Source organism: Giraffa tippelskirchi, chromosome 6 (genome assembly GCF_054371585.1).
Source record: "Giraffa tippelskirchi isolate mGirTip1 chromosome 6, T2T-mGirTip1v1.2.pri, whole genome shotgun sequence".
Taxonomy (NCBI): domain Eukaryota; kingdom Metazoa; phylum Chordata; class Mammalia; order Artiodactyla; family Giraffidae; genus Giraffa; species Giraffa tippelskirchi.
In genome coordinates this window covers 65,413,859-65,429,252 of record NC_137280.1, presented here as the reverse complement: position 1 = coordinate 65,429,252, position 15,394 = coordinate 65,413,859, and the positions used below count along the sequence as shown (strand labels likewise).

Genomic DNA, 15,394 nt, shown 5'->3' with positions numbered 1-15,394 from the left:
GGGAGAAAGGAGAATATCCCTATCTGAATCCAGGCCTGTGCTTTTCAAAAGTCAAATTGGATCTAAATTGGATCTATTCTTAAGTGGCTAGAAAACCTCCCCAGCTTTGACACCTTTCCACTCATGGCCCACGAGCTATTCTTAATTCCGTGTTATTGCCTCTACTATGAAGCTGATAACAATGGACTCACATTCATAAGTTTATTTTATAATTTCCCTTTTGTGTGTGTGTTTATTGTTTCCTTATTGAGAAACAAGATAAAGAGCTAGGTTTTCCTACTTTGTTTTATTGACCATGGTGTGCCTATAATAGCATCAAAAAGAATCAAATACATAGAAATAAATCAAACAGAAACGATTCAAAACTGATATTTTAAAATATACAAAACATTATTGAAAGAAATTATAGAAGTCCTAAATAAATGGAAAGGGATCTTGCATTAATGGCTTGAAAAACAATATTGCTAATATGGTTATACTCTCCGACCTGATCTACAAATTCATTGCAGTCATAATGAAAATCCCAGTTTATTTCCTTGTATGAACAGATCCTGAAATTCACATGGAATTGTAAGGAGTCCAATAGGCAAAGCAAATCCAGAAAAAGAATGATTAGGAAGACTCACCATTTCTAATTCCAAAACTTACTATAAAACAATGGTAATTCAGACAGTGCAATACTGGCACAAGTAAAGACATAGATCTGTGGAATAGAATTGAGAATTCGAAAATAAATCCACATGTCTGTGGTGAACTGATTTCCACCACGTATTCTAAAAGCATTCAATAGGGAAAGAATAGTCATTTCAACAGGTGGTGCTAGGACAACTAGATAAGCACAGGCAAAAGAATGAAGATGTACCCTGACTTCACACCATATTCAAAACCTAATTCAAAATGTATCAAAACCTAAATGTAAGAGTTTAATCTATAAAAGTCTTTGCAGAAAACATAGACTTAAATCTTCATGACCTTAGGTTAGGCAGGAGTTTCTTAGATATGACATCAAAAGTGTAAACAACAAAAGAAAATAAAATAGATAATTGGATATCATCAACAACTCAAGAATAACGAAATCCTGCAAACCTCACATAAAGTGAAAGTGAAAGTAGCTCAGTGTCCAATGCTTTGCAACCTCATGGACTATACAGTCCATAGGATTTTCCAGGCCAGAATGGAGTGGGGAGCCTTTCCCTTCTCCAGGGGATCTTCCCAACCCAGGCATCAAAGCCAGGTCTCCCATATTGCAGGCAGATTCTTTATCAGCTGAGCCACAAGGGAAGCCCAAGAATACTGGAGTGGGTAGCCTATCCCTTCTCCAGGGGATCTTCCTGACCCAGGAATTGAACTGGGGTCTCCTGCATTGCAGGTGGATTCTTTATCAACTGAGCTATCAGGGCAGCCCAAACATCACATAAGTGAATGTGAAAGCTGATCTTTTCTTAGTTGAGCTTTGTGATAATTTCAGCCACTGCTTGACTGCAGCCTTCTGACAGGCCTGAGACAGAGGACCCAGTTAAGCAGCACTAGGAATCCTGACCCAGATAACCAATTTTTTTTTAAAGACTTTTTTTTAATGGGCAAACGATCTGAAGAGACATTCATCAAAGGAAGATATACAAATGGACAATAGGCACAGAAAAGATGTTCAACATCCTTAGCCATCAGGGTAATGTAAATCAAAACCACAATGAGACACTGCTACACACCCACTGGGATAGCTATAATAATTTTAAAAAACAGATAATGAGTTTGGAGAGGATATAGAAAATTGGAGCTTCATATACTGCTACTGCAAATATAAAATAGTACAACCACATTAGAAAACAGTCTGGCAGGTCCTCAGAAAGTTAAATATATGGCTACAATATAACTCAGTAATTCTATTTCGAGGTATGTACTTATAAGAAAGAAAAACAAGTATTTTTCACACAAAACCTTGTACACAAAAGTTTATACAGTATAATTCATAATAGCCCAAACTAGAAACAGCCCAAAAGCTTATCAATAGATAAATGGATAAATAAAATGTGGAATGTGGTATCTTCATATAGTGGAATTATATAATTATTCAACCATATGGATGAACCTTGAAAATACTAAGTGGAAGAAACCCACCACCAAGGACCCCATATATGTAATCATATTTGTGCGAAACACTCAGAAGAGGCAAATCTATAGAGACAGAAAGTATGTTAATGGTTGTCTGCGGCTAAGTAGAAGAAAGTTGGGGAGGAGGGCAATGGGAGGGACTACTAAAAAATTTCTTACTTTTGGGGATGATGAAAAAGCTCTAAAATTAATTGTGGTAATGGTTACACAAATCTATAACTATTTGAAAACTATTGAATTGCATACTTAAAACGTGTGTGAATTATGTCCCAATAAAGCTCTTAAAAGAATCAAAGAAGACTTAAAAATCCTTGCATGCAAGGAATTTACATTGCATAGAAGAAAAACACATCCAATTGTTTCCCAATATAAGAAGGGGGAGCAGTGGAGATTATACCATAAAGAAGAGAGACAGGATCCAATGCTAACAAAATATGGGAACAAGATGTTATTTTAAAGATTTACAAAGAACATAAATATGAACAAGTGATTCTTGGAGCTGAACCTTAGAGGCATAGAAGGAAGTCTTGTGTAAAATAAATGCAAGAACATTCCAACAGATGTAAAGTTATGAGGAAAGACAACGTCTGATTCAGAGTTCGACTGAGACCTTTGCTGGGTTTTGCTTTCACTGATTTTCAAGCACAAGCACTACAGCACACACTTCAATTATACAACCAGACTTTTTATTCAAGTGATTTGGAAATAATCAGAAGATCATCTATGCTTGAACACTAAACCCACACACCCACATGTAAACACATCGTTTATCTTCTATGGTGAATGATTTATCTATAAGCAACCTTAGGTATAAATACTGAATGAGAGGCACTAGAAATGACTTGACAGCCAAAGATTTAACCCTCAAATATCCTTTAATCTAGTCAAGAAGAGAGACAAGAAAGCCTACAGTCCGGTGTTCTATTATCGATAACATGATGATTATGTAGACAGAGCACAAAACCCAAACTAGGATGGGCCAGGGAATGTGCCCCTAAGGACGAAGCTTGAGATGATCATTGAGAGAGGAAAGATGAACAGAGTCTGTTGTAGTTCTGTTGTAGCCACGTGTTCCGGGAAACAAACTCACCCAGAAGGATGGTGCAGATAGTGAAGTGCAGTTTATTACACCGGCGGGCCCAAGGCAGAGTCTCCTTTTAGCCAAGGACCCCGACCAGCATTTGTGAAAATCTTTTATACCTCATGTGTACATGTCCGAAACCACCACCCCAAATTCCTTGAGACTTACATAAACAAAGGAAGGGTAAATACGATAACCCCATCATTCATGTGTTATGTGTCCAAACAGTTAATAATCAATAAGCCCGAGGTTACTTTCTGATAGATACAGAAAAATTTATGACCTGTCTGGAGGCAGGGATGATCAGTGTATGTTTCCTCTTAGGCGATGAGTAACCTGGATATGATCTTCAAGATTCCCCTGTCCAGAGGGGGTCTTATCCTTCTGTTGTCATTTCCATAGGCATTAAGCACAGAGTTCAGAGTCCATTGGAGAGGTGGCTGAGCATGATCAGCATGAACAGGCCTAAGATGGAGTCCAGGCCCTATGAATTCCTTCTTCAGTACATTTATGGAACTACTTCTAAATCAATTAGACTGTTACGGGCAGTATATTTTTAAAAAAATTTTACTGGAGTAGAGTTGATTTACGATGTTGTGTCAGTATCAGGTGTACAGCAAAGTGAATCAGTTATATAAATATACACACATCCACTTTTTTAGATGCTTTTCCCATATAGGCCATTACAGAGTACTGAGGAGAGTTCTCTGTGCCATTCACCAGTCCTTACTAGTTATCATGGGCAATGTATGTGGGGGTATGGAGACCCTAAACATAAGCCAAGGACAGACCATAAAGCAAAGAATAGTGTTGGCACACTTCCTTAAATAATCACAGCAAGGTGCAGGAAAAAAGAATTCATATACCTGTGTTCTAGTATCAGAATATCCTTTAATGAAACATGAATCTTATATAAGGCCTTTTGATCTCAATATCCTTGTGTCTAAAATGAGTACTCAAATTTATAACATTTTTTCAGCCTGAAATTTTAGAATCCTGCACATGTACAGATAGGTCTCGGCACAAACCTTTAAAATCAAAAATTGTACTAAAAGAACACCATTAAAACAACCACCACCACAATGCCCTTTTGCTCGTAAAACAAGTTAAACAAGAATGCAGAATGATTTGAAAACAAATCTAAACTAATAATATCAAGAATCTTAGCTTATTTCTTTTCCTCTTTTTTCCCCCACTCTGTAAGATATTTTGCCAAGCCTGCTAACCTTTGATGCAGAATATATGGGAGGCCTCTGCTCCTGCATTACTCTGTTTCAAGTTCCAGGGAATGGTGCTCTGCCAGACTTTTATGTCTCCGTGCAGCCAAACTCAAACCATGAGCAGAATGGCTTACATGGTAGAATGCATGTTGTCCTGATGTTAAGCATGGAATTGCCAGTTTAGATGCATGTTTGAACAGCTATGTCATGGTTGGAAAAATCACCCTCTCTTTCTCAGCCTAACTATAGAACTACAACTGTATCTATGATACATATGTATATGCATACACACACACACAAGTGTATGTCTATATTTATATTAATTGTGTCCTTTTAGTCTGTAATTCTGATATTTTGACATTTTGGGGCTGTGCTGACCCTAGAGGGCTGCCTCATCTATGGCCTATGAATGTGTCTTTCATATTTAAATTGATCAATACAGAGCCCATCCAGCTCTGGATAACTTTCTAATTACCTCCTTTATCCAGCTCCCTATAATCCAGGCAACTCTCCACCTGCCCTAATCACCACCTAAGACCAGGTTCTAGTCACCAAAGGACAGCCTCTGCACTCCAAAGCATGCTGAGATTATTCCAATCTGCTTACCTTGTCTCACCTGTCCATTCCCTCCTGCAGAAATCACCGTAAAGGTTGGGGCCACCATTTTTCCTTTCCCTCTGCCTCCTGGTTGACCTCAATACTTCTTCAGGTACCCTCTTCTTCCTCTGCCCATAGCACAGCATGATCCCTTCTTGTTGAGATTTGCAAGTATAAAAAACTGTCTTTTCAAGGTCAGTTGGCTTTTGACTTTGTCAAATTTATATAACAAAAGACATACATGTGCACAAACACACATGTACATATACACACATATATAAAGGCTAACAAAATGTGCACCTTTAAAAGCATAGTATCCAGCAACAGATAAACAGGTTTCAATTCTTCACTAATTTTGGTTAGTGCCCTTGGGCAACTATAGGCCTCTGTTCTCTCAACTTTAGAAATACAAGATAGTAAAACTTGTAGATAATCTTAACAGCTAGATGCTGTGGTTATGTATGTGTGTGTGTTGAGATTGGAGGGGGAAAATGGAAGTGAAAAAGAGTGCTGGTAAAACAGAGACACAGTGACATAAAGAAGTCAGCATTCTCAATACTACTATTGATAATTCTGCATAAAGCAGCCTTATAAACATTATAAATTTATATGTGCCATTTTTCAGTCATCCCAACATGCCAAGTTTCTCCATCAACATTAAAAATGTGTTTCTAGTATGGAAACCAAGGCAGGGGAAGGGGAGGGTGGGATGAATGGGAGAATGGGATTGACATATATAAACTATTGATAATATGTCTAAAGTAGATAACATGAGAACTTTACTGTGTAGCTCAGGGAACCCTATTCAGTACTCTGTGGTGACCTAAATGGGAAGGAAATCCAAAAAAGAGGGGATATTTGTAGACATATAGCTGATTCACTTTGCTGTACAATAGAAGGTAGCACAACATTCCAAAGTAACTATACTCCCATTTAAAAAAATACATAAAAATGAAAAAAATCTATTTGTATGTCAGGTGAAATTTTGTGTTGTTAGAATATTAAAAACAACAACAACAACATAGTTAAGCATTCCAAAAACCACTGAAGTGTATACTTTGTATGGTGAATTTTATGTTACCGAAAGAATATCTCAAGTAAAAAATATGCCATAAACCATGAATAAAGAGAATGAAATGACAAGCCATAGAATGGGAGAAAACACTTGCAAAACCTATACAGATATGTGACAGAATCCAAAATATATGATGAAAAACCCTGAAAAGTCAACAATAATACAAATCATCATCCATTTGTTTTTTTTTAAAAAGAGAAAATACCTGAACACTAGGGAACTGTAAATGAAAAGATCAATGAAATAGCACTACACATCTATTGAATGGCTAAAATTCAAAACAATGAGAGCAACAGCTGACGAAGAAGTGGGACAACGGAAACTAATTCACTGCTGATGGAAAAGGAAAATGGCACAGACATTTTGGAAAACAGTGACTTACAAAGCTAGCCATGCTCTTGCCTTACAATCCAACAATTACACTCTCCAGTGTATATCCATGTGAATTGAAAATTCAAGTCCGCATAAAAAGCTGCACACAAATGTTTAAAGCAGCTTTTACTAAGATGACCTACAATAGGTGACTGTGTAAACAGATGATGATACTTCCATACAATTAAATATTTTCAGTGATAGGAAAGAGCTGTCAAGCACAAAAAGACATGAAATAACATTAAAAGTTTATTTCTAGGGGAAGGAAGCTAATCTGAAAACGTTGCATACTGAATGATCCCAACTACATGTCATTTAGGAAAAGGCAAAACTGTGGAGATCACGAAAGGGGAAAAAAAAAAACCGTAACAATGAACAAACTGTGGCTGCCTGGAGTTTGAGGGGCAGGGGAGGGATAAACAGGTGGAGTATAGGAAATCTTTTGGACAGTAGAACTATTCTACCACCACTATTTAACACCAGAGAGATAAATGACTATAAAATTGTATCCAGACATATCATTTTCAGGGCTTCCCAGGTGGTGCTAGTGGTAAAGAATCCACCTACCAATGCAGGAGACATAAGAGACATGAATTCCATCCCTGGGTTGGGAAGATCCCCTGGGATAGGAAATGGCAACCCACTCCAGTATTCTTGCCTGGAGAATTCCATGGATAGAGGAGCCTGGTGGAGAACGGTCCATGGGGTTGCATAGAGTCAGACATGACTGAAGCGACTTAGCATGCATCTTATTTTCAAACTACAGAAAATCAAAGATAAATAAAAAATCCTGAAAGAAACCAGAGAGAAAAAATACCTCTAGAGGAATCACATGTGACCTCTTCTCAGAAACCACACAAGCAAGAAGACAGTAAAAAAATTTAAAGTGTTAAAAGATAAAAACCTACCAACTTGGAATTCTGTACTTGTAAAATTATTTTTCAAAAGTGATGGAAAAATAAAGACTTCATCAGACAAATGAATATTGAGGGAATTTGTTGCCAGTAGATGTGCCTTTCAAGAGATGTTAAAAGAAGTTCTTTAGAGAGTTTGAATATAAGTTAGAAACTTGGATCTACAATCCCCGTAAAATAAGGAAGAGTATTGAAGAATAAGTGAAGGCTAAATACAAACTTTTATCCTTTTTCTTAATTGATCTAACAGATAACAGTTTAAAATAATAGTGCCAACAACATAATTAATTGTGTATGCCTATGCATATGTGTCCGACTCATGGCAACCCCATGGACTGTAGCTCTCCAGGCTCCTCTGTCTATGGAATTCTCCAGGCAAGAATACTGGTGTGGGTTGCCAGTCCCTTCTCCAGGGGTATTCCCAACCCAGGGATAGAACCCAGGTCTTGCATTACAGGCAGATTCTTTACCATCTGAGGCACCAGGGAAGCCCTGGTGCATATGTGTGTATATTTATATTTGTGCATGCATGCTAAGTCGCTTTAGTCATGTCCAATGTTTTGCAGCTCTATGGACTGTAGCCTGCCAGGCTCCTCTATCCATGGAATTTTCCAGGCAAGAATACTGGAGTGGGTTACTGTGCCATACTCCAGGGGATCTTCCCTACTCATGGATCAAACTGGTGTCTCTTAACATCTCTTGCATTGCAGGTGGGTTCTTTATCACTAGTGTCACCTGGGAAGCCCATATTTACATTTACTTGTATATAAATGAAATGAATGACTGTAAAAATGTAATGGAATCAACAGATAACCAAAGAGACTTAATAAGAGCTTAACAAGGATGTCTGTGCAATATCACCCTATGATGTTATTTCTTTATACAAGAAATAATGAACTAAAAATGTTAAACTGAAAATATTCTTAATGTAAAATATGCCCTAATCCCACATAATATTGAGTTATTTAAGAATTAATTTAGCCAGGATAACAAAATCCCTGTGGACAAACTCCATATCCAGTAAAGGATGTAGATGATTTTAATAAATGGAGAAACTTCCACCCTTATAGATAGGATAACACCATTTTAAACATATCAATTCTCCCTAAACTAATGTACAAATTTAAAGCAACCCTAATAAAATTTTAAGTTGAGTGATTTTTATATACTTGGTAAGACTAAAATGTAATAGACTAAAATTAGCTAAAGTAACTTTAAAAATAGTAAAGAGAAGAAGCTTAGCCTTACCAGATATTAAGACAGGCATCAAGAAAACAGTAATAAAAACAGTGTTTTACTGGTGTAATAAAAGACAAATTGACTAATGGAAGATAATAAATAGCCCTGAGACAGAAATGAGATCTAAATATATAATGAAATAGGCACAACTAATTAATGGAAAAACGACACATTTTTTAGTAGATGATTATGAACAAATACTGATTCCTTTCAGCATGACAAATGAATCCAGATCACTATATAACTCCACAAAAAAATGTGAATTCTAGAATGATTAGAGATATAAATGGGACAAATAAAACTGTAAATTTAATGGGAATCCCCCCTCCCGTATTTAAAATCAATAAAAAAAATTGATATCTGGAACATAAATTTACCTCCTGTCAATCAACCCCTCCCCCCAAAAAAACTAGATAAAAAATACAAGCAGGAAGGTTACAGAAAATAAAAGCAAGTATGTGATTGGATTATTAAAATCACTCTTAAACAGATCTGCACATTAAAACACAAAGTGATAGCACTGTGCACTTATTTGACTAGCTAATTGCAACTTTTTCTAGTCCATATTATTTCTCCATCTTTTAGAACAGAGCTTTCTTTATTAAAATCCATCATTAATAAACTGCATTTTAAGCAGAACTCAGAGTAAGGAGTAAGCTTTCTTAGAGATTTATTATGAAATCATTCCCTTTTCTAAATAAGTCTCCCCTTATGAAATAGAGTTCTTAAAGTCTCAATAGAAATGCCTTGGTATAACCATTGGAAATGGTTACATGGGCTGTTAATCTGTTCATTACAGTGATGCCAAAAAAAAAAAAAAAAGACTGTGCTATTTGGATACATTTTATGCAACAAGTTAAGGTTCAGTTTGGTGAATCACAGCACACCTTTATTTCTAGTAATGCATTAACCATCCTTGATCTGTGACCACTAAAGGTTTATATTGTAAGGAAGAGTGAAGAGATTAATTAAATTCAGCCTATTCAATTATTCAATTGATCATTCATTTATCCACTCTATTAATACTGAGGTCCGTTAATTAATTGAGGTCCATTCTTAAGCACTGGTTCACATTCTGGGAGTGCAGAATGTGCCTGCCCTCTATAAGCTTATAATTCAACATGATTCAAGACTTGGCTCCACACTTATAAATTGTCACTCAAAACATGTTTCAAATTGCACCTTCTCATTTGCGCAACTGAAATAAAAATTCCCATCTTGCATGGTGACTGTGAGAATTAACCCATACTGTGTATATATTGTGCTATTCCAAAACCGATTTTTTTTTTTACAAGTCACCTACCTTCCTTTATCTGAAGGCAAAAAGGATAGAAAAAACTAGTCTTCCTTTTTGCTTTGGTGAAGTTAAAAGGCTCTTATTCTATGGTGGAACTTGTAATTTTATGCCTTCTTTGAAAGAGTATACATTTCACTCTGTCAAACTTTATCTGCAGTGTATATTCTTTAAGAGTCTTCCCTATGAGTAGCCCCAAATAGTACAGGGTTGTTCAACAAAAGAATTCTACTTTATTCAACAATCTCACCTATTTTGTCACACACAGGCACACACACACTCAACTTGGCATTGCAGACTCCATAAATCTGAAAAATTATTCTTAGCAATGTGTGTATACGAGGTGTGTAGCCTCTGTTGGGAAGAAGAACTCTAAGTATTTATTTGGCTGTCAACAGAGGGAAGGATGAATGTGAACATTGGCCAGTCTCCTGGTCTCCTCCAGAGGCCAATAGTCTTTTAGTGAATACCACAAAAGGAATGCATAGGTGATTAAACACCAGGCTTCACACACTTATGATCCTGAGCTCTTGTAGTGTGATTATTTTCCCAGAAGCCCCATAAAACAGTTGGAATCACCTCTTCCATTTCACAGGTGATATTTCCTCCAGTTGGATACAGTAACTTCTGTCCCTTCAGCCAAATGTTTGAATATCCAGATGACTGTAGGTGGAGAAGAAAGCCAAGTTGCCATTGAACTTACCACTTTTAATGGGGGGAACACTTTGGAAAGTATTACTATAGATTTCTTTTTGAGCGAGTAGGTAGAACTTGGCCGATTAACAAAGGCAAAGGAAAGTTGCAAAGACTGAGGAAGATAAATCTGAAGTGTCTGAAAAGAGGACGTAACCAGGTAAAGTTAAGAACAATTTAATTAGCAAAGTGTTTATAAGGAGTGACAAAACTAAGTCAAAGATGCTGGCCATTGGTGCTAGAACCCACCACACTGCTCAGAGTGGTTTTCACGTATGTGAACAATCAGTTGACTCTTTCATGCACTTAGTCGGCTGGTTTTGGTTTTGCATGCAGTTTTTCAGGACTGTCCCATTTATAAATGTACAACAACATCTGTGAACTATGCAACTGCCAAGAGAAATATGATTCTGGGGCAATAAAAAGCTGAAATTCTCTTTGAGCACTGATTGATTTTAAAAGGTAACTCTAAGAATAGGTAATGCAAGAGTCCTAAAAAGTAATGTTTCTTTTAAAATGGTGTCAAAGATGTTTAATCTTGTTTTTAGCACACTAATGTATGTAATGAGGATCATTTAAAATATATTTTGAAATGTTTTTGCTTTTTATACCATATAAATATCTGTGCAGCCCAATGACATCTTTTTGGTGCTTAAACTAGATTTTAAATATAGAGAGTTGACCTTATCATACTAAGCACAATGACATTACCCATCCCTACAAATGACACTGGAGTTTAATTTACCTGTTTCCTCAATTCTCTGGTGCCCAGTTCTTTTCTCTAGTTCAAATATAGTCAATATAAAGCTTGCAATATATGTCATGAAATATTAGTATGTTCTCATAAAATGCCTATTGTGCAGTACATCTTTTCAAGTTAGTAATACTGCCTTCCTTCTTACCATCTTTCCTTTTGCCCTCTTTCTCTTCCTCCCCTGGGACTGAGCCCTGGAGCTTTCACCATTAAGATGGGGCCAACAGCAGAAGTGTCTTTGCACAGACTGCCCTCCTTACCCCAGTTCCAGGTCTCCTCAGCTCTGAGTGTCCTCCCACCCTGAAGCCCCACAGAATCTCAGTACATATTACACATTCTTCCAGCAAGATGAATCCACTGGCAGGCAGCCAAGAACACAGAGTCACACATAAGGCTCCCCGAACAGGCTGGACTTTCTCCAATTGTGGCCATAGGTAGCCGCAGAGACAGGCAGAAACACAGGTCCTGGAGACTGGACCAAAGGCATGGTGGGTTGGGTGGGTGGACCACAAGCATACTGTACAGGCGCCAACCTGTGACCTCTACTGAAACAGTGTCATAAGAAAAGAAAGAAGCATCACAAAATGCAGAAGGATCCTTTGATCTCCCTACCCTCCTCTTCTCCCACAGACATATATAGCTGATTTTCCAGGAGTCTAAGATTCTTAATTAAACACTAAATAACAGCTACCACTTCTTGTGAAAGCCAGAAAATAATAAGTTATAGGCATCCTACACTCATTATCTTTCAGTTTTAGGAAACCCATGCAAGGTAGATGTGATTATTTCTGATTCAGAAATAGTAAGTAACATACCCCAGGACTGCATGCCAATAAGCAGCAGAATTAGCACCAAGACTCAGACTTCCCTGATGTTAATATTCGTGGTTTTCCTCCTTAAACACATCACTATTGACAGTAATGTTAACAACAACAGAGCTTATTTCTGAATACTTAATAGGTATTGGACATCATTTCAAGGGATTTCCACAAATTCAGTTTTCGTGACAGTTTCCTCCTCTATGACTTTTAAATAATTATTATTTTATTAAGCAGAGTGCTAAGATACTTAAGCAACTTGCCCAAGTTTCTAGAAGTAGTAAGACCCAGAGATGGAATCTGAAATCAGATACATGTGACTCTGGACCCTCAACTCTTGACTCTTGTCTCTGCAATGTAAACACTCTTTACCATGTCTGTGGGTCATCCTTAGGAGTGATCTTTGACATATTTCCTAGCACCAGTTGAAAGCAGTGTCTCTTTCAAGGTTTAGACAATATTTAATATGTAACAGGAACTTGAATTATCAATGAATAAGTATAGCTTTACTTTCAGAGAGCTATTATTAAGGTTTATCTGTGCAGAGAAAGACAAATATCCTATGGCATCACTTATGTGCAGAATCTTAAAAAAATGATACAAATGAACTTATTTATAAAACAGAAATAGACTCAAACACAGAGAACAAATTTATGGTTATCAAAGTGGGTAGTTAAGTTAGGAGTTTGGGATTAACAGATACACACCACTATATATAAAATAGGTAAACAACAAGGACCCACATTATAGCACAGGGAACTATACTCAATATCTTGTAATAACCTACAATGGAAAAGGATCCGAAAAAAATACATACACACACATAAGTGTATATGTGTATAACTGAATCACTTTGCTCTACACTTGAAGCTACTACAACATTATAAATTAACTATATTTCAATAAATAATAAAAAAAAGTTTAAAAAGATTTATCTCAGAAGCTCTATGAGGTTATAAACTCCTAATTTGTTTCTCTCTGCACACCCTCAAGGTGTCTGGATTTGTGTTAGCATATAGAAGATAATAAATATTCTTATGGAAGGAAAGAAAGAAAAAAATGGTCAATTAAAATGCTCAACTCTTAAGGATAACTTCTAACCATACTAAGAGGAAGGATGAGCTGGAAGAGAGTCTCCACCTTGAATCATGACCAGAGCCTTCAGTTTAGTAGTAGTTAAAATGAAAGTTTAAAAGAACCACTGCTATGATCTAAACCTCCAATTCCACCCAGAATTGATGACTTCCTAGAAAAGGAGGAAGAGTCAGTATAGCACTTCTTGTGCTTCTCAGAGTCCTTGGAGCAGGCCAAGCCAACAAAAGAAGGATGGGGGACGCCTGCTATTTATAATGTGGTCCATGTGCAAGCCTCATTTCCTAGAAATGCATATTGAATCACTAGAAATTCTAAGACTTCAGGTGACACTGTGAAACCAGTATAGCACAGACATACATTCACACGTGTATATACATGCGTGCATGCACACACACACATGTGGGAGCCACATGTCCCACCAGAAAGATGAACTCTTCCCAGTTTCCCTCTTGTATTAACCACGAATTCTTCTTTTTATATTCTGATGCTTTGACATCTGGGGGCTTGCTGATGTTGGAAGGATTGCTCCTTCTAGGAACTGCCAGTTCCTAGAGGTAATAAAAAACTTGGCCATGAACACGACTTTCAAATGTGAACCAACCAATCCAGAGCCATACCCCCAGCCACCTGCCTTGTTGGGTTCTCACAGGCACCACTATCTACCTGCCCTCATCACCCCAGGGTCAGGTACCAGACAACTAGGGAGAGCTTACACTCCAGAGTTCACTGAAATCATTCAAACTAGCCAGTCCTAAACCTGATCACCCTTGTATGTTTCTTTTTATGGAACCACAAATTGAGAACTTTTGTCCAGTTTCCCTCTTTCCCCTAACCGCCAACCAATCCTGGTGTTTCCCCAAGTGGCCCATGGCATGCTCCTTTCTGTGAGTATAACAAGCTCTATATTCAGTGACAGTTACCTCCTGATCTGTTGGCCTCATCATACCTAAACCATAATTTAAAAAATATATATTAAAAATCTCTGAACATATTATTTATGACCTTAATTTCCTAACAAAAATGCAAGGACTGGCATTGTTAAAGAAGGAAAAAGTTCCAAGATGCGCAACAATGTTAGCAAAGGCAGAGTAGGGCACTTACACTCTTATCGGGGCAGTAAGATGCTGTAAGGAGACACAAGTCAAGGATTGCTCCCACAGAAGGAAGGGGAAGGTACAGTGATGGTGAAAGCTACCTTGCTGGTGTCCTCCTGAGTATGAAGGCTCATAAATTCAAGGTTATTGGCACTTTCTGCAGCATTTATAACTCCTTTACAGATTTAGGTTTGCAAGATTATAGGAAACAACCCCAAGTTTCTCGTTCTATTGCTTTGAGAACTAACTGGCTTAACTTTCTTCAGGATGAGAAGGAATACAAGTAAGGCTTCTAGGTAATTATGCCTTAACTACTAAAGATAATGTTTTGCCAATTTAGAAAGCAATTTAACTGGTCATGTATTGCTAAGTACTTATAGCAAAGTTTAAAGAAAGAACAATACGTAGGTACAAATTAAAAGGCTTCTGGACTAGTATGCAATTATTGTCATCTAACTGAAATGTTTCCAAGGGTCAACAGAAAACAGCCTTGATACTTTTTCTGTTGGAATTAGAGGGTCACTGGGACTTTGCTCTCTGAACAGTTAGAGCATCAAAATGTGTAACATTTGAGTGTGGTGATTAAACCATGGGCTCTAACATCACCCAGACATGGAGTTGACTAGTGGCACTGCTGCTTACTAGCTATGCAATTTGGGGTGATGAATTTAACCTTTGTCAACCTCAAGTTCCTTATCTATGAAATGATAAAAATAGTACCCATGTGAATGCACTGTAATAAAAATTAAACAAGTTAATACATATGCTCAGCACACTGTTTGGCTCAGTCACTGGCTGCATAAATGTTGGCTTTCAGTAGATACCACAAACAACCTGCTACAAGTGCCATAGAAATGAGGAGTTGTTGTATTATATATTTTCTTAATTATTTTGAAGGTACTTTCTTCTCATTCAAGGTTTCATTCTTCGTAAGACTTTCTTATGTTTCTTGTATTTCTGTTCTTGTATTTCTAAATATGCTTATATTTCTGTTTCCTACTCAAGAGAAGTTTGACTCAAGAAGAATAAGGTACTA

At 37.1% G+C, this 15,394-nt stretch overlaps 1 long non-coding RNA gene across 1 annotated transcript in view; it reads right to left on the bottom strand.

The window, feature by feature from the left end:
- Nucleotides 1–15,394, bottom strand: part of LOC145511203 (uncharacterized) — a 109,523-nt gene that overhangs the window by 61,262 nt on the left and 32,867 nt on the right. The window lies entirely within an intron of this gene.